Source organism: Pinus tabuliformis, chromosome 7 (genome assembly GCF_031772625.1).
Source record: "Pinus tabuliformis cultivar Carrire ecotype Pingquan chromosome 7, CPIR1, whole genome shotgun sequence".
Taxonomy (NCBI): Eukaryota; Viridiplantae; Streptophyta; class Pinopsida; order Pinales; family Pinaceae; genus Pinus; species Pinus tabuliformis.
In genome coordinates this window covers 1,963,955,321-1,963,978,859 of record NC_142293.1, presented here as the reverse complement: position 1 = coordinate 1,963,978,859, position 23,539 = coordinate 1,963,955,321, and the positions used below count along the sequence as shown (strand labels likewise).

At 36.3% G+C, this 23,539-nt stretch overlaps 1 long non-coding RNA gene and 1 pseudogene across 1 annotated transcript; one reads left to right on the top strand and one right to left on the bottom strand.

Moving 5' to 3' along the window:
- Nucleotides 1–1,981: 1,981 nt before the first annotated feature.
- LOC149256325 (peroxisomal membrane protein PEX14-like) lies at nt 1,982–14,324 on the top strand (annotated as a pseudogene).
- A 5,877-nt stretch (nt 14,325–20,201) lies between these two features.
- On the bottom strand, nt 20,202–20,963 carry LOC149256324 (uncharacterized). Its single transcript, XR_016266459.1, has 3 exons — nt 20,705–20,963; nt 20,455–20,593; nt 20,202–20,353 (listed from the first exon to the last, which is right to left on the bottom strand). It is a non-coding gene; the product is annotated as an uncharacterized LOC149256324 (long non-coding RNA).
- Nucleotides 20,964–23,539: the final 2,576 nt, after the last annotated feature.

The following is a 23,539-nucleotide window of genomic DNA, read 5'->3' as shown; positions in this document are numbered from 1 at the left end:
GAGGTATGCAACCTGCATAAAAAGAGATAACCTCAACTTGAAAAGGGAGGTCTCAACCTGCAGTGGTTTAAGGATGACTTCCAACTCTAGAATGCTTAATGCAATTCCTCAAACTCTTCAAGAAATGACAAGAAGCTGAAGTCTTTTTCTAGAGGAAGTGTCCCAAATTCTTTGAGGAGGAAGAAGCTTAACCTCGAAAAGGAGGTCTCAACCTCGCATAGATGGTTTAAGGCTGACGCAACCAAAGGCATGCTCAGTGGAATCTTTGTCTTTAGCTACAACTCTGAATCTGGTATGGCGGGTTATGGCTCAGGCTCACCTGATGTGGCTTTGAAGATTTTAGACGACCATAACTTACCCCCCTATCAGATATAAGGACAGAAGATGAAGATATCTCAACTACAAGACTTCTCAATATTCGAGAACAAATCTTGTTGTATGAGAAAAATATCTTCTTGGTCATTGAAGACCATTGCCAAGAAGCGAACCATCCAAGATGAATCTTTGTTCTTGCAGGAGGCTTGTTTTTGCAGAATCTATGTGAAGAATGAGTACGTTAACCACAATGCTTGAACGAATGAATATCTAAACAATGATCTTTCATATGGCCAACTCAGTCACAATTTTGACATATAACATTCTGTTGTTGTTGTTATGGAAGAGGAGCAAAATCTGGAATAGCTGAAGGTGAACTGTCATGAAGGAATCTAAAACTCTGAAACTAGATGGGCTTTGAGTAATCTGGAATATGAAAGGACACATCCTTGTCATATCCAAGACTAGTTCTATGCTTGTTATGGATAAGCTCTTCCCAAGGTTTGATGCATGGATTGGGAAGTGCAGATTGAACTTTTGCATTTGCATGTAACTCTAATGCTACATTGGGCACTGGATCTGAATCAACTGTAACATTATTGACTTGATGACTTTCTCGTTGTTGATGGGTGTCTATCTCAATGTTTTGAACAGAATTAGGTTCGGAATGATGACTCAATTGTTGTAATTCTTCTCGCTGAAGCTGAGATTCAAGCTCTAAAAAATCTATCTTTTCCTGCGCATTCTACGGACATGTTTTAATATCACAGAGAGTGTTTTTGTTGATTTCCACCATCTCATAAATAGTTGAATGAGTGAGAATATTTAATAACTCTAATACATCACCAATCAAAGCCATTTAGAAAAGAAGTATTAGTTGACAATCGCAATGATTACAAAGATTTTCCAATCTCCACTGCAATCAGAACTTTACTCTCTCTTTAGCATAAAATATATCTTTATGATACTTGTATAACATGCAACAAACTAATCCAATTAAATCTTAATACACATACCAATTCAACACGATGTATGCCAATGTTTGCAACTTCACAATGCAGAGAAGGGATATTTAACCATAGGCTGCTTCAACATGGAGCTTTAAGATTGTTCAATGCTCCAACTTAATGCACCAATGTTGCTTCAACGCTCAATGCACTAAGGAACGACACAATAAATAGGATTCTAATGCGTTCTCCTAGTGACAATGCTTCTATGTCGCTTCTTACTGCATATACATATTTAGACACACAAAAATATCTTGTTCATGAAGTTCCAAATCCTCCCCAATTTGCATCTAAGATAGTGCATCATGAGTCATGTTTTCTTTCATAAATCTATAGTAGAGGGTAAACATAAGTTGTAGAGGATCAACTCTGAGATCTCATGAATGCAAAAAATGTTACAAAAGAAATGCCTATAGTAGAAGGTAAGTCGCAATGTTCTCAAGTACGCAAGAGTCACACTACTTTTTTTTTTCATGTGTACTGCAATGGTTCTGCAACATCAAACGACAAACTCTCTGGGATTTTCACTAGAAACCTTTGGTCACAAATAATCAAAGAAGAGTAACCTCCAAATGTGGGAGACCCAACTACATAAATGTTGTTATACGTTCAAACAACCTTCTCATAGTATTGTTTTGATCTTTGCTACAAGAACCACAATGTTGGCAAATAAAAATTCTCTGTCCAGTCAAGTGGATGAAAAAGTACTAAATACAAGTGAGTCTACAAAAGTGGTGGAAGGTGAAGGAGTTCCAGATGTAAAAGGAGAACTTTCAAAGGAAAAGGATGGTAACTGGCTATTTATAAATTCAAAGCGCATGAGAGAAGAACAGGTTCAAAATGCATTGAAATTATTTTTTATCTCACCCAAAAGTACGTGGACCCCTAGTTCAAACATTGCAGCATACAATGGCTCCACTAATTACAACACCATAAACACCATTGGTTCAACCAACCCGTTTTCACTATACACATATGATTATTGTTGTAGGATTTCTCATTGCAACGAGTTTTGGTGCTGGTGCCGGTGTATTGTTCAAGAATGCAGTTATTCCAAAATTGAAATCTTTGATATGAGAAGTAACTTCTAAAGTTGATGAAACTAAGTGGAAGAAGGCTCTAGAGCCAAGTCCATCGATAGAAGCTGCAATTGTTGAAAAAGTTGTTTCTATGGAAACATCTAAGGTAGCTAATGTTAGTCGAGAACTGGTTAAATCAAGAATTGAAGATAGGAAATATTTTGAGGGCCTCCTGCTGTACGTGGAAGGAAAAATTGAGGAAATGAATTCAATGAAGACTTCTCTTCAGTAATGGCACTTTGGGAGTCATTTCATCCATAAAGCAAGTAGATTGGAGAGGAATTTATGAATCAAATTCCAATAACATTAAAGTGGATGGTAATGTGTGAATTGTTGATTAGGGGTTAGTGAGGCCTTCATCTGCACCTACAAGTGTTGAGACCAGTCTATGGAAGCGTGGAGGGAGAAACCCAACATTGATAAGCTTCATTCGGATAAAAATATTTTTCTTCTTCAAAGATAAAAAATGAGCAAAATAATAATGCCCACTAGACAAACTCAGGACATCAATGCGATTGTAATAAATGTAATGTTGGGCATTAAAAGGATGTGAAAGTATTAACTACAATTTGCAGTGACGATGCGAATTCAATCTGGGTTTCAGATGAATAATGAGTAAGGATGGAAGTCAGATGTTTGCTTTCCCTCCAATGTCAATCCTTCAAAAACCAGGTTGTCCTTCAACATCTATCCCTCAAATTCATTTCACGAAGGTGTTTGATTAATTGGTCCATCAGGATTCCATGTAAATCCATATGCAGAAGACAAATTAATATTTAGTGCACAATGGTGAAATTGCACCTATTCAAGAATTGAGGGAGATATTCCAAGAATCTCAAGATCCGTTACGGTCTGGAGAATGTTGAGAAGTCATTTTCTTATTTTTCACATTCTAAAGCACTCCTTTCAAGAGAGGTGGTCAAAATTGGTCGAAGTTTTGATGAGCACCAAGCAAAGGGTCTACCAGAACAAAATAGCTAATAGGGGCCACCTTTGAATTAATTTTCAGAAAACTAAGCAACATGGGTGCAAGAAAACACCAGAGAATAGTGCAAAAAGCGTTGAGGAGATTCCAAGCCCGAAAAGGATAGATAAACGGTTACGAATACAATGGGCATATAAAAGTAACTCATAATGGTATAAGAGAAAACTCACATGGATGAAAATGTTGGTTTACAAATCAATGCACATATCTTAGACCAATTTCTCTTCTTGGTGGAATTGGTATCAATTGTCATTTAGAGAAATGATAGGCCAGGATGGCAGGAAAAATGGATCGAATTGGAGCAGGGCAAGAATACCCCTGCAACTTTGATACCATGTTAGATATCACCATGGAGAAGACCAAATACAAAGAATAAGCATTGAATACATATATTATTTGCATGATATACATTTTATAATACATTGGAGTGACTATTGGATTCCATATTCCAAGGTCTCTTGGACTCCCTTTGAGTGCTCACATTCCACACAAACCTTTAGAGAATTACGTGTGCAACAAATTTTGATAATATATATATATATATATATATATATATATATATATATATATATATATATATATATATATATATATATATATATATATATATATATATATATATATATATATATATATATGCATGAAATACAATGCTACATTTATCACAAGTTTGGGCATGTTGTAGCTAATTTCTAGAGTAGAACGTATAAATCACATCAATAGAGGTTGCAACAATATAAGCAGCCAAGGATATTGGCCAACATGTATAATTATGCTTTTTATGGTTACTGTCACTCATATCACCTGTTTGTCCATAAGGGAATAGATTGCAGGTCTAACCATTGGAGGAGAGACTCAAGTCATGCAAGGTTTAGATTTGGCATGAGAAAAAGAATATTTGATCCTCTTGGCCATGTGGAGTGTTATATATGTCGTAGTTTTTTCCATATGGAAAGCGATTTCTTGCTTCCTCGTTACTCAAGGTTAAACCGTCAAAAGCAACAAAAACAAAGAGGACCTAGAACAAAACTAGTGAAGGAAGAGAAGAGAAGATGAAGGAAGAAAAGAAGTAGCCCAAGACACTGTGGAGAAAGAATGAGCAACAACTCTTCAAGTAGTGAAGAGAATCCCTCCTGCAGTCCATGATTATTCCCTACATACTTATAGAGGACTGTAGAGTTCATGAGAGGTGCACAACCTCATGGGGGCCATTTGATAGAGTATTGTAGCATCATATGATGAGTTCATTCCATCCTCATGTAGATTCAGGTCCACAGGATCATTTTGTCTATTGGAGTTATATTTAACTCAAGGGGAGGTGTGCATGGTATAAGGTTTGCATGAGGTATTTGATGTTTTTCTCCATCATTTTCACTTAGTTATTTGTAGCTTCTTTACATCTGTTTCCTGAGTTAAAGTAATACAATTTTCAACCATATATATGTTTTTGATCTCTACTGATAGTTGGTTGAAAGGTTGTACAACCATGCATGCAATAAGATACTTGGTACAGGATACACATAGATGATTTCAGGCATGGAGCAAACATGTATGGGTTGTTATATGTAGTTTATTACAACCATGCAATAACTATCGTATCATCATTTTATGTTGGCTAAGAGTTTAGTTCTCAGTATGATGAGTCATCATGAGGCATGTTTTGGAGGAGTCTTATGGAGTCATTTTGCAGCCACATGTATGGGATAATGACATTGTAACAACCACGATATGTTATGTATTTGAGACATTACTCCATAGGAGGTGATCATAGTAGTCATGTTATTCATTGAAAATTCATGTAAAATGTTCATGGAGCCATGTACTTTTATTGGATCTATCTTTGGGTCATTTAGTCATGAGTCATGAGGTTATGATATGGTCGTATGAGAGTCATATATGAGGTTTTATATCACAACTACAACCATGTATTTATCATGTATATGTCATTCATTCATGGTCATGTGGAGTCTATGTGCACATGGTGCTTCTATTTGTGGAAAATAATCATTATTTGCAACGAAAACAATTCGTTGTAGGTTGGAGCTGGTTTTGGAGAGGGCATGTGTTTAGGGGGAGGATTATTTTCTCCTTTTTTCTTCATCCATATATTGTTGGCATTATGATTCGCTTGGAGATGTTCATGATGTTCCTCATGCTATGTTATGTTTTTTGGGTTTTGACCTCGTTATATGAGCGGAGAGGTCGATGTTGCCTATGGATGTTGTTGCATATTATTTGTTGCTGCTCATTAATGCTTGTATGATTGCCTTATGTTGGCATATTGTTGTTACCGCTAGAGGTTGTTGGTTGGTATGTTGCGCTGCATGATGATTGGTATATATGCTACTTGTTTTTATTGACATGAGAGGCATGGATGTTGGCTTATATGTATTATTTTTCAACCATGTAGAGATAAATTTCTCGAGTATTTGTGCTTCATATGTTGCTGCATTATTAGATGGAGTTGACCCTTTGCCATGGATGTCAAGGGGGGAGTGATAGAGGAGATTGGTTTGGAGGTTGTGTGTGTTTTCCATCAATTCCAAAGGAGGAGATTGTTGGCATTATGGTGTGCATGGCTCCAACTAGGTGATGTTATCATTGGTTCATGATGGCATCTAGCTTATGTTGGCATTGATGTCAACCTTATGTAGTCTAGGTAATTATTAGATGCCTTCACTGTAGCATGGTTTGCAGTCAGTTGACTTGGCATTGAGATGGCTATGTTGGCATTGATGTCAGCCCTATGAGGTCATGCACTTATGTCAACCTATCATGATGTAGATTGTTGATGGAGCAATAGGTTTATGTTGGCATGTTTTGGAATTGATATTGATCATATGATGATGGAAGACTTGATAACTTGTTGCAGTGGGATGGCCTTATGATGATGATGGAGATGTGCTACAATGTATTGCAGGTCTGTCATAGGTGTTGCAACGTGTGCAGATGTTTGTTGAAGAGTGGAGGATTTGTTCGCAGTCTTGCCAACCTATGTTTGTTGGCCTTTTAGGTCAACGAGGAAATGACACTTGGGCTAATTTTTTTATGGTTATCATAGACTTTTCATGGGTTTTTAGAGGTTCTACAATGTTATGAGATGCCCGCGCCCCCCCAAGTAGATAAACAAGTCTTGGAAGTTTGGAGTTGATCAAAAGCAAGATCAAGGTTGTAAAACTCTTGAGAAAACTCAGTTTTGAGAGGCATACATAGGTCTTGTGAAGGAAACAACTGTATACATAGGCTTTATGAAGGAAAGTAGTGTATATGCCATGAAAGTAAATTTCTCTGCATTCCTCACACAAATCGGGAAAAATTCAGCTAGGTAATTCACAAAAGCTCCTAAATTGATTAGTTAAGGTCAGAAATAGGTTGAAAAGGTCCTTCAATGATGGGAACTCGTGTAGTGCACAAGTAGTGAGGTTAGTGGATTGACTTGGTCCAATTTTTTCACCCTTGATCCTAGCGCCAAGCTCAATTTCACCCTACACGTTTTATTTTCTTCATTTTGGAGCTTAGTGGTTGATGATGTTGAGTGTATGTGTGAAAGAGAAGGCTACATATAGTGATTATGTTTCAGATCTATTAGAGAGAATAGATGCTTCAGTGTATGAGTGTTAATGGCTGCACAATGAGAAGAGTTGAATCATGTTACAAAATAGATCAAATTTCATGCTACTAGAGTAGATATTGTTTGGAGAGTTTTTTGTATGTTGTTGGAGTATATTTTGTTGGTGATTCTCACATTTCTTTTGCAAGAGATGTTATTGCATTTGACACATAGCCATTGTGTTGTATGTTTCTAATTGTAATATGCAACAATTATATTATGATGTGAGGGTTTGATATTATTATTGGTGATGATATTGAAGATTTGTTGTGGCCATTATTTTTCTAGATAACATATTTGTGGTATTATATTTGATTGACTTGATGAGATTATCTTACTGCAGAGTGTGTATTACAGATATGAATCGAGTTGAGAAGAAAGTCTTGCGATCTAGTTTGAAAATAGATGAAAGGAGGCCCGTATAGAGTAAAGGAGCAGTGACTTCATGGATGTGGAGCTGTGATTGTGAATTTTTAGCGAACATAACAATTTATCCATCCAATGGTAGTTGGATAGTCCAATTGGAGGTGGGTGAGGATCGATTGATCGTGGTGGCTTTCAACGGATGATAGTTTGTAGATCCGTGGAGAACATAGTCTTCTGATTTGATCAGTAGAATCGAGTCTCTAGGCTGATGAGAGTGAGATGATTCAGAGCAGCACAATAGTAGTAAGGGTGATTTTTTTCCCAATGAAGGGTTTTCCACCAGATATCTTGTGTCTCATGTGTGATGATGTTTTTATGGTTGTGCTTTGATGGTTTTCATTTATTATATGTTTCGTATATTTTTACATGTTTATTGTGTACTCATATCCTACTAACATATTGTGAGTTGTTGCAATAACAAGTGTGTGATTCAATTGACAACTAATAAAAGGAAAAAATTTGTAATAAGTCACATTACTGATTCACCTCCCCACCTCAATAGTGCTCAAAGGTTTCCAACAATCTCCCCATGGGACAAAGAGTAGTTGTCACAATGAGATGTTATCCCCTCCAAGTGGTTTCAAATCCCAAGGTTGGATATCTTTGAGTCATTGTGATAAGGCTCAAAGATTATACTTCCCCTCTTTCTAAGTGATAATGGTTTGGTATATTTGGCTTATGGGATTTCACTCAACGGCTAGGCTCCCTCAACATTTAGAAGTCTCGACCCTTTTTAAGTCATAAATTCCTGTAGCGCCCCCCTGCCACCTTTGAGAAATATTGACTCCTGCTAACTCATAAATTCTTGTAGGCTCCTCCTCCATAGAGAAGTCTTAGCTCTTGCTATATTGCACTTACTCGTTGTTAGATATAATCATGTTGTTATAGTGGAAGTGGCTAGGTTTGATATTGGGCCTTGTCGAGATTACTCCAGCTAATTAATTTCTAGATTCAAAATGGTATAATTAAAAAAAATGAAAAAGTTTCTTTCATTCAATCATATAATAATTATAAAATTTCAAATTATATAATATTCACACAAATATTAAAAATAAAAAAGGGTATTTTTTAAGGATTCAAATACTATGTCTATTTATAGTATTATAGGTGACTAGCTTGGTTTGAAAAGTTATACATAGAGCGTGAGCGAATATTCAATAAAAAAATATGTAATTTACTATTAAAATTGAGATTTGTTTAAAATTGTATATATTTATATATGTGTGTGCTGGTGTGTGATTCATATTTTACTCAAGAAAGCCTTTCCCCCAAAAATCACATTCAAGTTATTGACTAGACGCCTTTAGAACCACTCATCATAATGACTAAGATGGAGAATTTGTTCCCAACATAAAAACAAATAATGAAAATATAAAGAGAAAATTGATCCTAAATGATTGGAATATAAAAATAAAAAATAAAAATTAATATAATAATTTTTAGTTAAAAATTAATGTAACAGTCATAAATATAAAAAAAAATAAAGAAAATAATTAATAAAAATGAATTAAAAGTAAGTTGATATATATAAATAACTATATTAACAAATTATTAAAAATCTAAAAATCTAAATATACAAATTAAAATTAAACTCAATGTTATATATATATATATATATATATATATATATATATATATATATATAATGATGATGATGATGATGATGATGATGATGATGATGGTGGTGGTGGTGGTGGTGGTGGTGGTTAACCTCGAGTGAGAATAAAAAACTTGAGTATCCATTAAATAGAATTAAATTAAATAAATACTAAAAGATTTTAATATATAATTATGTATAAATTTTCTCAATTTAAATTTCATATATTAATAATATAATTTTGAAGTTAAAATTAAAGTTTTAATAATAAAATTTTATTTTATAAAAAATAAAAAATATATTTTTAATTTTACAAGAGATTTTTTGGCGTAAATCACATGATATTTCATTTGTCGACGCAACCAACCAGTGTGGTGACGATGAACCACACTCAGTTCGAAACGCGTGACAAATAAAATATCATTTGATTTCAACAATTGAATCCCTACATGAAAAAGCCATTGAAACCAAGGTTCATCATTTTGAACAAGCAGGCGTGTGGGTTTCAAAGTTGAAATGAGATATTAGAGTTCAGGCTTTTGTGATCCATATCAATTTAGAGAGAGATTCTTCGGCGAAAATCACATGGAAAATCATTTTTCGACGCGTTTCGAACTAACAAATGTGGTTCATCATCAGGACAAGTTGAAGAAACAGAACCAGCTGAGCGAGTTAAATAGGCAGAGCAGAGACTCCTGACCAACGGCTAGTTTGACTCAAGAATCGGGGTCAAAAATACTTTATTAGTTTAGTTAGCAGAATTAGGACCAAAATATAAATAGAAGGGTAATTTAGCTAACAAATATTAATAAAAATTAGTTAAATAATGGACCTTAAATATAAAATAATATTATTTAAAATATTAAAATTATAAAATAATAAAAGAACTAACAAAGGTCAAAGGGGGGAAGGTTAGTAACAAATTCTTTTCTAACTCGAATTTTAATAAGAATAAGGTGTCTCCTTGTTCTTTCAACCTTTCTTCTAAAAGGGTTATTAATCTTTCTAGTTTCGAATTTCCCCCCTCGGTGTTTAAGGTTCTGGGTAAAGGTTTAAATTTTGCCTTGGCCCCTAGAAAGATTCCAGTTGAAGATATTATTTGCGATATTGAGTTTGGAATCAGGGGTTTACCTGATAGGATCAAGGATACGATTAGGCAGGATTGTGCTGTTGCCTTAAGAAAGGCTAGGCTGCCTAAGAGTAACCTTAGCAAGGATGAATTTTTAGCTCTCAGATCCTTGAACCAGAACAAAGATATCGTTGTTCTTAAAGCAGACAAAGGAGGTGCTGCTGTCATTCTTAATAGGGTTGATTACCGTAGCAAGATGTTGGATCATTTTCATAATAGTGGTAGCTACAAGCAGCTTTTAAAAAATCCTTTGAAGAAGGTTGCAAGAAATGTGGCCTTGGCCATTAAATCCATTGGCTCTTTAAGTTCCTTGCACCATAAGCTCATTGAAAGCAACCCTATTACTCCTAGAATCTATGTTCTCCCCAAGATTCACAAGGAAGGTGCCCCCTTGAGGCCCATCGTCAACACCATTGGAGGTCCTACCTACCTTCTGGCGAAGTTTCTTGCGTTAAAGCTTAAACCCTTGGTTGGTCGAATAGAGTCCTTTGTGAAAGACTCTGCTTCATTTATTGAAGAATTCAAGGGCATTAAGCTTGATCCTGGGGACATTCTTGTTAGTTTTGATGTTTTCTCCTTGTTCACTTGCATCCCTATTAATGAAGCCATGGAGGTGATCCATCGCCTAGCAGATCCTGACACGGCTAAGTTGGTTGAGATTTGTCTCACTTCAACCTTTTTCAGTTTTGAAGGAGAGTTCTTTGAGCAAACCTGTGGGGTTGCGATGGGCTCCCCCCTTTCCCCTATTGTTGCTAATCTTTTTATGGAAAATTTTGAATCCAAGGCTCTTAGCTCTTCTCGGCTCTTGCCTAAGCTGTGGAGAAGGTATGTGGACGACACCAATGTCATATGGCCTCATGGGCAGGTTGAGCTTGATCTCTTCTTTGATCATCTCAACAACCAGTCCTCAGCCATTAAGTTCACTAAGGAGCAAGAAGTTGATGGATGCCTTCCTTTCCTTGATATTCTTATTTCTAAGAATAGTGATGGTTCCCTCGCCCATCGGGTTTTTCGTAAGAAAACTCATACGGAGCAGTATCTTCATGCTAATTCCCACCATTTCCCGGCTCAAAAGATGGGTGTCCTCAATACCCTTGCTACTCGGGCCCTTAGAATCTCCGACAAAAAGAGTTTCGGGGATGAAAAATCCCATCTGCTTGATGTCTTTGTTGAGAATGGCTATAGTAGACACTTGGGTCATAGGGCTTTCCTTAAGGCTTCCAAGAATTCTTTGAATAAAAGGGAACCAAAGGAATGAGTCCCAGGTGTCCTTCTTCCGTATGTTCAGGGGACTACTGATAGGATTGGGAGGATTCTCCGGAATCATAGTATCCCTGTGACCTTCAGGCCCCTGAATACCATTCGTGGGTCCCTAAGATCTGTTAAGGATCCTATCGACCCTAAGGATATGAAAGGTGTTTATTTGATCCCTTGTTCCTGTGGGACCCCCTATATTGGAGAGACTGGTCGCTCTATTAATCAAAGGATTAGTGAGCACGCTGCAGACCTTAAGCATCGCAGAGCCAAGTCCTCCGCTTTACCTGAACATGCTGAGAAAACCAATCATCATGTTTGCATTGAGGAGGCTAGCGTTATTGCTAGGGTTTCGCATTTCCATCATCGTAAATTTAGGGAAGCGCTTGAAATTGAAAAAAGACCTTGCAATCTTAATAGGGACGATGGCTGGAAAGTCAGTAGATGTTGGGTCCCTGCTCTCTCCTCCTAGTTGGTTTCCGCCCTCTTCTTTAGGGTTTATTTCTTTCTATCTATTTACTTTTATTATTATTTTTATTATTTATCTAGTATTACCTTTTTATTTTTACTGAGTTATGGATCTACTTTTGTTGATTCATTCTATTATCACCTTTATTGTTTGAGTCCTTTAACTAATTTTATTATTTTTATTCTTATTCTATCTGTTCGGTTATTAATTTTTTAACTAACCTACCCTCTTATATTTTGTTTTGTCTTTAGTTTATTCATTTTTTCTGACCTTTTACTAATTTTTCTAACTAGCCTTTTTGTTTTATTCTTTTTATTTTTTCATTTATTCATTACTTATCATTTTTTTCTTCCATTAATTTTTCGATAATTTTTAAATATTATTTATAGGCTTTTACTTCTGGTTTGATTATTTTATTTTTATCTTTATTAGTTTTATTTACTATTATTATTATTATTATTTTAACTGATTTTTGTCTTTTTAACTAATTTTATTATTTTTATTCTGTATTTATTTATTTATTTAACTAACCTACCCTCCTTTATTTATTTATTCAGACTTTTTAACTAATTTTTCTAACTAACCTATTTATGTTATTCTTATTTATTCGTTAATTCTTCCATAATTTTTAATTTTGATTTGTTTATTTTATTTTATTTTTATTTTTTCTTTATTATTTTTATTTACTATTATTATTTTTATGTTTTTTAACCAATTTATTTTTATTTTTATTTTCTAATTTAATTTATCCATTTATTTATTTTATTATTTTTCTAACCTATCCTTGTTTTTTAGTATTTTACAATTTTTAATTTTTAATTTATTTTTATTTACTTGAATAATTTTAACTAGCCTTCCCCCCTTTGACCTTTGTTAGTTCTTTTATTATTTTATAATTTTAATATTTTAAATAATATTGTTTTATATTTAAGGTCCATTATTTAACTAATTTTTATTAATATTTGTTAACTAAATTACCCTTCTATTTATATTTTGGTCCTAATTCTGCTAACTAAACTAATAAAGTATTTTTGACCCCGATTCTTGAGTCAAACTAGTCGTTGGTCAGGAGTCTCTGCTCTGCCTATTTAACTCGCTCAGCTGGTTCTGTTTCTTCAACTTGTCCTGATGATGAACCACACTTGTTGGTTTGAAACGCGTCGACAAATGATTTTCCATGTGATTTTCGCCGAAGAATCTCTCTCTAAATTGAAATGAGATATTTTTAGCTTTTAATAGTAAAATTTTATTTTATGAAAAAATAAAAAATAATATTTTCATTTTGATGACGTTAATGGATTGAAAGAATAATACCTTACAGTCGTGACAGATGGTTACAACTTTTATTCTAATTTATGATATCTTTGCAAGATGAAATGATGTGGGATATGTATAGATATTATTTTTAAACAGAAATCTATAGTCCATTCCAAAGTAAACAATTTAAAGAGTTTTTAACTGCAGAGCTTGAAGCACTTAATCGTCTGAGGACTAGTCGCAGATGATAGCACGAGTCATCTAAAAGAAATAATGCTAATAAATGAAAATAATATAATCTTGAATAGTATTTTAATTATATTTTATTAATTAAGGTTTTTCCTTTTTCTTTTGCCTTTCTCCATAGATGGAAATAAGCAAAAAGCGAGCTTAATCGTTATGCGATGAAAATCCCCCATTTCCCATTACAAATCCTATCTACGCCTAATCTTCTTTCAATAACGAACAATTTGATTATGTCATTTATGGATCGCAGCAATAATAATCATACTCATTGCTCGTGGACAAATAAAAAATTTATCACCTAAACATTGGCTGATTTTCACCTAGGCTCTTGAGGTGTGGGGGTTTGCCGTTACACCAAAACCCGCAGGTGTTGGTAAACATTACAAGCCAGTAACTAGGATCCCCAGGGTGGAAATTACGGATTCTATAGAGGTGCGGTGATTCTTCCAACAGCCCCCCTCAAACACAACTTGGGGGAATCGAACCTGGGTCCAAGCTCTAATACCATGTGGAGGTTTGTTGTTACACCAAAACCCGCAAGTGTTGGTAAACATTACAAGCCAGTAACTAGGATCCCTAAGGTGGAAATTATGGATTCTATAGAGGTGCGGTGATTCTTCCAACATGACGAAGGATGAGGAGTTGCAGAATGGATATCAGAATGTGTGTTAGAAGAAGAAATTGCTGTACTGCGAGATGCTCTGTCAGGATCAAAAGCTGCAGGAGCAGCAGTTGCAGAATGGATATCGGAATGTGTGTCAGAAGAAATTGTTGTACTGCTAGATGCTTTGTCAGAATCAAGAACTGTAGAACGTTGCAGTTGGTGAGATTCGATCAAATTCTCCACATCTATGTAAACAGGTCTTGTCGGTGAGGAAAGATGTTCTCGCTCACTGGTTAGCATGGACACTACCAGCGACATTGAAGGCCGCAACGTTGCAGCTCCTTGAGTGCACAGAAGACCAATTTTAATCACTCTCATCGCTCCTCACACGAATATTTGCCCTCCAATGTGGGATCCATAACCTCTAATGCTCTCTCTTCCTTATACAGTCTCCATGTCTGATAATTGAACAATATCCACAAATCATAAAACATTAGTGAGTAAGAATCATATTTCATACGGGAAATTTATACTATATTAGATCCACATTAGCCATACTTCTTCCGGGAGAAACACCATGTGTTGAGGCAAACTTTGATTCTTTCTTCCGCTGATAATCTCAAGAACAAGTACTCCAAAACTGAATACATCCGCTTTTTCTGTCAGCTGTCCGGACAAGGCGTACTCAGGCGCCATGTAACCACTGCATAATGCCATGTATAATGAAATCAACATATCTTAACCCTTTTAAAATTAAAATTATACGATGCTTCCTCAAATATGTGAATTGTAGTTTGTTCATATCCTGCAATTCATTAAATAAAGTTGGGGACATCAAGACATTCACATGTAAAGAGAATTCTTACAAGTTCTAGCAATTCTAGTGCTAACGTGGCTCTGATCTTCTCCAAAGAGTTTGGCTAAACCAAAATCTGCTATTTTGGGTTTGTATTTTCTTATCAAGTAAAATATTGCTTGCTTTAATATCTCTATGGATGATCCGAATGTCAAATTCCTCATGAAGATAGGCCAGACCACGTGTTGTTCCAACTATGATTTCATACCTACCGCTCCAGTCAAGTAAATGGCGTTTTGTTCTATCTGCAATGATTGCATAACAGGAAGTAAACCCATTGGCAAGCCATATTAAAAAACTTGAACAAATCCAAGGTCCATGAAGGGATTAATGTTGGTGTACATGCAGTTAGACTAGCTGTGTTGGTGTACATGCACCTAGATTAGCTCCAGTTAACTTATTGCTTGCATGTGGCACATGTACACATTAACATAAGATAAAACACACTTAGCTTTAGTTAGCTTTACTTATTGCATGTACAACTAAGCTTAACTTAGTTTCTTTTATTTTTTTATTCTAAAACTAATATTGTAGAATCAATTTTTTATTCTTTTCTCAATTCTTTCTCGCTTCCTTCCTTCTCTTGCAAGCTTGTTTATTGTTTTGCAGATCTAGATCTGTGTATCTCAAAAATCTTACATGGTATCAGAGCACATGGATTTGTAATCAGTGCACAAGCAATTTTATTTGCAGGTTCAGAAGATTGAAGCAACAACAAAGAATGGAGTCTAAATTGGAGTTTCCACAATCGGCAATTCTCACTCCATATAATTATTTCGAATGGAAGCCAAAGATTCAACTTCATCTCAGAAGTAGAGGCTTATTTCGAATAACCATGGAAACAAAAGTTGAACCAACATCGGCAATGGAGAAAACAAGATATTTCAATCGCATGGATGAGGCCTTCGGCATCCTATGTTTATCTATTTCTCTGAAACTGCTATTTCATGTTGAATCATGTTCAACTCCAAATGAAGTATGGAAAATTTTGGAAGGATTGTTTGGAAAACAGGATGAAATGCAAGGTCACATTCTCGAAAATGAGTTAAACTCATTAGATCCGAGAAACTTTGAGAACATTCAAGATTTTTTCACAAGGTATAAAGCCTTGTTGGTTCAGCTGAAAGGATGCGGGATTGACAAATCCAAGCAAGAAAATCAGTTGATTCTTTCCATTTTATCAAAACTTGGTCCAGAGTATGCAGTATTCGTCTCTACATTCCACACAGTCAGATCTACAACTGATGCAGCTTGGAAGATGCCCTCACTGGATTCTTTTATTCAGTCTTTGATGCATAAGCAAGATAATCTCATCAAAATGGGCACACTTAAAAATTCCAAAGCGCATGCACTTACTGTGCATGCAAAAGGAAAGGCAAATTCCAAAGACCATCAGAAAGGAAAAGGGAAGAAGGATCCTGATCCAAGAAAGGGAGGACATCCCAAACCCCCTGATGGATAATCTGGCACAAAGGAAAGGAAAGGAACGAAAGGGCAATCAATGTGCAATTATTTCCACCATGGTTTTCATCCTGAATCTGCATGCATGAAGAAGACTATAGATCTTATGGCGCAGACACTCCAACAGCACAATCTTGGAGACCACATTCCTGAGAATGCCAAGAAGAAGTCTGGAGAAAAAGCACCAGATCCAAGAGGTAACGGGCATGCTTTGATTTCTCTTCATTCTGCACCACAAGAATGGATCATCGATTCACATCATATGGCTTCTTCAAAGGAATCCTTTTCTTCTCTCCATGCATACTCAGGTCCTCCCATTCTCATGGGGGATAATTCTGCAGTTGCAACAACTGGACAAGGAAGAGTGCAATTCGAAGATGGAAGTTTTGAAAATGTCTTGCATATTCCAAGGCTTTCTGTGAATCTTCTCTCAGTGTATCAGATGACACACAGGCAGCGGAAGGAAAGTGGAATTTACCCCAGATTCCGTGAGCATTTATGACATGCAAACCAATTTGAAGATTGCATCTGGCAAGGTAAATGATCAATCTCGTCTGTATACATTTTCTGATTTTGTTCCTCAATCATATTCTATTTTGCTACTTACGCATGCAAATGAAGAAAGTATGATTTGGCATGAGAGATTTGGGCACTTGAATTTCAGATATATGCAATAGCTTAGTAAGCAAGGGATGGTCAAAGGATTGCCAACCATTGAATTTTCAGATGGTGTTTGTAATGGATGTGCTCTTGGAAAGCATCCATAAGAAAAATTCGAGAAGGGGCATGCATGGAGAGCCTCTTCACCTTTGGAACTTGTACACAGTGATTTCATGGGTCCATTTCTGGTGCTTTCAATGAGCAAAGCAAGATATGTGTTGTCATTTATAGATTATTACACGAGATTCACTTGGGTTTACTTCTTGAAACCCAAGTCTGAAGTTTTTCAACATCTCAAGATTTTCAAAGCGCATGTGGAAAATTAGTCTAGAAAACGCATCAAAATACTACGCACAGATAATGGGACGGAATATGTCAACAAAGATATCAAGAATCTTTGTGATGAAGCAGGCATACAGTTGCAGCATACAGTTCCTTACACTCCACAGCAAAATGGCGTGGCTGAAAGGAAAAATCGATCTTTGAAAGAGATGGCTAATTGCATGTTGCATGCAAGAACTCTTCCGTCGAAATTGTGGGCCGCAGCTATTAATTGTGCCTCATACATCCATAACAGATCTCCTCATAAATCTGTTACTGGAAAAACACCTTTTGAGGCTTGGACTGGCATGCAACATGAAGTTAGTCATTTTCGCATTTTTGGATCTCGAGCATGGGCCCGCATTCCTCCAGAGAAGAGAAAGGCTTTGGAACCTCAAAGCAAAGCATGCATGTTTGTTGGATATTCTGATGAAGTCAAAGGGTACAGATTGCTTGATATTCACATTGAAGAGCTCTTTATTGAAAGGAGTATAAAGTTTGACGAAGATATTTCGCATGCACCAGTACATGAACTTGTTACCAAATTTTCATCACCACTCATTGATGAGTATGCAGATGAAACTTCAGACCAGCATTATGATGAAGATGAGTCTTTTCCTGTGACCCCTGTTAGACCACCAGTTGTTGAACATCGAGATCATACTTCTGCATGTAGTTCAGAAGATTCTCGACCACTTTCAACACAAAAATGGCGCAGCATGAGTGATATCCTTGATGATCCTGTCTCTATCCCTCTGTTTGAGGAGGATCCGCAAGCACTCTTAGCTATGGAGCCATCCATGCCCATGCATGCTTATATGATGCATGGATCTGATCCACAAACTTATGCAGAAGCAAATGGGCATCCTGAATGGGAAGCCACCATGGATGAGGAATATAACTCTCTCATTGAGAACCAGACTTGGGATTTGGTTCCGCTACCTTCAAATCGCAAACTTGTGAGATGCAAGTGGGTTTACTGGACCAAGAAAGCATCAAATGGCCAAGTTAGTCGATATAAGGCACGATTGGTAGCAAAAGGTTTTCAGCAAGTACATGGTGTTGACTATGATGAGACTTTTGCTCCAGTGGCAAAAATGGATTCCATTCGGCTAGCTTTCTCCATTGCAGCAGCAAGAGGATGGGAGGTGCATCATATGGATGTGAAGAATACTTTTCTTCATGGTGATCTCGAGGAGGATATCTACATGGAGCAGCCACCGGGATACATGCAGAATTCATCTCTGGTATGCAAACTAAAGAAGTCTCTCTATGGCCTCAAGCAGGCACCTAGAGCATGGTATGCAAATATGGATTCTTATTTGTTATCTTAAAATTTTGTACGCTGTAAATCTGATTCCAATGTTTATTTTTTGAAGAAAATTGACTCCTTGTTGATCATATTACTCTACGTAGATGATCTTTTGATAATGGGTAGTTCAGCTTCTGTCATTACTAACATCAAAACTGCATTGCATAAGTGGTTTTCTATGACAGACATGGGCTTGCTAAATTTTTTCCTTGGACTAGAGATTAATCATAATAGTTCTAGCATTACGATTTCTCAACCAAAGTATGTTAGATATCTTTTGGCACGATCTCACATGAGTGACTGCAAGCCAACAACCACACCTTTCTTATAAGGGATAAAGCTTGAGAATGGAAAGGACACACCGTTGGTTGATTGCACATTATATTGTCAATTTCTGGGGAGTATTCTTTATTTCACTCACTCCCATCCTGATCTCTCCTATGCTGTCGGAGCAGTTTCCAGATACATGCAAGAGCCACATGAGTTACACTGGAATGCTGCAAAGCGCATCCTTCGATATGTCCAGGGGACAATCACCTATGGGATTCATTATGCAGCCAATTTTTCTTTGAATCTCATCGGGTTCACAGATTCAGACTGGGCTGGCGACACCATTGATCGCAAGTCTACTTTCGGTTATGTACTTAGTTTGGGATCCGGCCCAATTTGTTGGTCAAGTAAGAAGCAGGTTGCCATTGCTTTATCATCAACAGAGGCTGAGTATAGAGGAGCAGTCAATGCCACTATTCAGGCAATTTGGCTACAACATTTCCTATCTGAGCTTGGGATTAGTGTCCATCATCCAACTGTGATCTGGTGCGATAATCAAAGTACGCTAAAGTTTTGCAGAGATCCAGTGCAACGACAGCGTACCAAACACATCGAGATCCACATGCACTTCATTAGAGAACTCATTCATGATGGGATCATCGATCTTCAGTACTGTCCTAGTTCCGAGCAGATTGCTGACATCTTCACCAAGACTTTCACTGAGCAGAAGTTTCGATTCCTGCGAGATCCTCTCGGGGTGAAGGACACAACTGCCTAGCAGTTGTCTTTTCTCTAATTTTGCATTATATTTTGAGGGGGGGTTTTCTTCCGACTGGGTTTTCCCTCTTTCCTCCTTTTTATGCATTGTATATGGGTACCTAAAATGGCCGTGTTGCCGGGACTCATTCATTTTGCATCACACTCACCTAAGTTATGCTTAAGGGGGGTGTTGGTGTACATGCACTTAGACTAGCTGTGTTGGTGTACATGCACCTAGATTAGCTCCAGTTAACTTATTGCTTGCATGTGGCACATGTACACATTAACATAAGATAAATCACACTTAGCTTTAGTTAGCTTTACTTATTGCATGTACAACTAAGCTTAACTTAGTTTCTTTTATTTTTTTATTCTAAAACTAATATTGTAGAATCAATCTTTTATTCTTTTCTCAATTCTTGCTCGCTTCCTTCCTTCTCTTGCAAGCTTGTTTATTGTTTTGCAGATCTAGATCTGTGTATCTCAAAAATCTTACAATTAAGTATTTAAAGAGGGAGAAGCTACCGAAAATAATGTTGTCGAGACTGTCGTTCTCGAGGTATTCATATACCAGTAGCCTTTATGAGCTTTTAACGGAGCAGCCAAGCAATTTCACTAAATTCCTGTGCTGAACACCACTGATAAGGTTGGCTTCATTCAGAAATTCAGTGTCTCCTTACCTTGAATCTAGGTTCAACCGTTTGATTGCAACCTCTCTTGCATCAGGTAGAACCCCCTACAGCAGATCAATGAACTTAATAATTAATTCTATTTTTCATGGAACCTGCAGATTCCAAATATCTAATTTGACATAAAGCAATGATATTAAGCTCTCACTTTAAATACGGATCCAAAACCTCCCTCGCCAAGCTTGTCTTCCTCATTAAAATTGGACGCAACGTTTTTCAGTATGTCGTAGTTGAATATAAGTTCCGATGAGCTATAGTAGGCGATAAGTCAATTTCTCGTCCTTCCCCTGAGAAAACATTAACAATGCATCTATTTATTTTGCGGTAAAGAAATAGTTGATAAGTTCACAAGACACTAGTATATCAAGCGCACACTAGTGGTTTAGCAATTCCAGAACCTCCGGTTCGGGAAATGTGTTCCCAAGGCATTCGACGACAGAAAAATTTCCACTTCCAAAGGCTTATGAATGTAACTAATCCCACCGTAGCAGCTAGAATGCCCACAATTATCCCTGCAAATTCACACATTAAGGCTTCGTAAATTGGTTTTTTTATTTTAGGAAATGAACAAAATCACCGTACCACTTTTTCTCAGAGAAAAAAACTTCTTTCTATTATGGAAAAGAAAGTACATATTAAGGCTCCGTAAAATGGTTTTTTTATTTTAGGAAATGAACAAAAACACCATACCACTTTTTTTCAAGAGTAAAAAACTTCTTTCTATTATGGAAAAGAAAATACATATTTCAGTGAGAATAAATTTCAATTGCCATAAATGTGTTCAGACGAAACATCATCTATCTTCTGATCCAATCGCCACATAGAAAAAACAAACAGAGAAAATACATTTTAAATCACTGTGCGAAAGAAGATACCGGATACTGGAGGACTTTCCTTTGGTGGTGGCGGTGACGGCATGATGGAAGTATTAAAAAAGCTGTAAACGTTGTAAACCAACATGCAGTACATACTTAAGTAGCATGCTCCAAGACATCCAGTTTTGCATCCCTCGCCCGGATCGGATAAAATCGACCGACCAGCAGCTAGGCACGTTTGGCAGTTTGTTGGTGACACATGATTCCAACATTGTGTAAGAAATTCTTCATTTTCAACAACGATTCTTTTATATGTGGAATAACTGAAAAGAATCATTAAATCTTAATGCCCAGGGATACGAGTTACCTCCAGCCATTGGTGATGTATTGATGCAGGCCACAGTCCACAAGCTTCTTCTGCAGCACTCCAGCTTCAATCCAAGCAAAATAAAAAGAACACAAAAAACTAAAGGCACTTCCGAGCTTTGCTATCTCAGCTAGATGGTGTAGAACTGAAGGGGGTTGAGATATGAGCTTGGGGACCAACAGATGAACATATAGCTAAGCTTCCATCAAGCTTCTAAATGCTATGTGTTAGAAAAACCACAAATCAAGGTAGAGATGAGATCAAAGTAATGGACCACTTTAGTAGCTCCTAATTATAAATTTAGTAATTGCAGTTGATTTTCTTAACTTAAGGAAACTACTGCAGTTGGTTTCCATAAGTTAAGAAAAGCTGCAACTTCATAAATCAAGGTAGCTTTTGTGTAAAATTAATGGAGCTTAACATTCTCCCACTTTGTCCATACTTCCAAACTTAATGTCTCAACTTAAAAACCATTGACAATCTTTATTAAGTAATAGATACATGAATCATGGCGATAAGTCCTCTTATGACGAGTATTATCTTCATTGTATTACTATGCATTTATTCTTATTATAATTTATGTGGCAACTATATCTTAATGAATAAACCCTATGTTTATTCTTGGTCCTTCTTAAATGAATTTTCTCAAATCAACTTAAGGTGCACATAAATATGAGAAAAAACATCACAATAATTAAGAATTTCATTAACATTGTCCATACAATGAAAAACTGCATAATGGAACCAAGTCCCATATTCAATACATGATCCTTGAATTTAAACGGTGGCATGCCCTTAGTCAAAGGATCAGTGATCATTAACTCAGTGCTGACGTGCTCAATGACCACTTTATTTTCTTTAACACGTTCCCTTATAGCTAAAAACTTAATGTCGATGTGTTTATTTCGACTCCCACTTTTTTAGCCATAAAACCAGCAGCTGAATTATCACAATATATTCTCAATGGCTTAGAGATAGAATCCATAATTCTAAGCCCAGAAATGAAATTCTTAAGCCATACACCATGTAAAGCAGCCTCAAACAGGATATACATAAGCATGTAGTCTTTGGTCCCTTGAAGGTACCTCATTACTTTCTTTGCAGCTCTCCAGTGGTCTAAACCTGGATCACTCTGATATCGTCCCAACATTCCCACAACAAATGCAATGTCAGGTCTAGTAGATCTTCTTAATGTTGTACCATCATCTTCCTGAGAAGTATGTGGTTCAACTTGTTGTTCAAAAGTTCTTGGCAACTCTTGAACTCCTTGATCTACCGGAATATCGTCAACAGCTTGTGGAACTTCAACAATTGGTTATTCAACACCAGTTTGTACTTGAGGGGTGCTATGAACAATAACCAATCTTTCACTTGAAGTGGAAAGTTGAGATTCTGAATGATCTTTCTCAGAAACTACGTTTCTGATTTGATCGCTCCCACTGATCAAGTCATTTTCAAGAAACTTTGCATTTCTTGATTCCACAATCCTAGTGCTGTGAGATGGAAAAATCTGTAAGTATGTATGATTTCTAATATGTTTGAACTCCTATTGGCACCTTTCTTTGACTTGTTGGTCTGCTTTTCCTTTATGTAGTCCACACAAGTCTCAAGATCAGTAAAATCTAGAGTATTAAGTGTTCCTTCATTTACCAATCTTTTAATTCTATCTATGGAGATATGACCTAGTCTCCGGTGCCATAATTTAGAGGAATCTTCATTAATAACACATCTTATAGTGCCAGTGTGAACATGCGTTGAATCATATGTGACTTTGTTTTGTAAATTAATGCAGTAAAGACCATTAGACAAAATACCATTCCCAACATAATCAGATTTATAGAATAGACTGAAAGATTTTTCTGAAAAGTTTAAGGAATATCCAAAGGGTACAAGCCTTGAAACTGAGATCAAGTTTCTAGAAAAACTTGGAACATAAAAGGTCTTTTCTAACTCCAAAACAAAACCACTACTTAAAGTTAAATAACATGTTCTCATAGCTTCCACATGCGAGCCCATCTTGTTTCCTGATAATATGCTTTGCTCACTTCCCA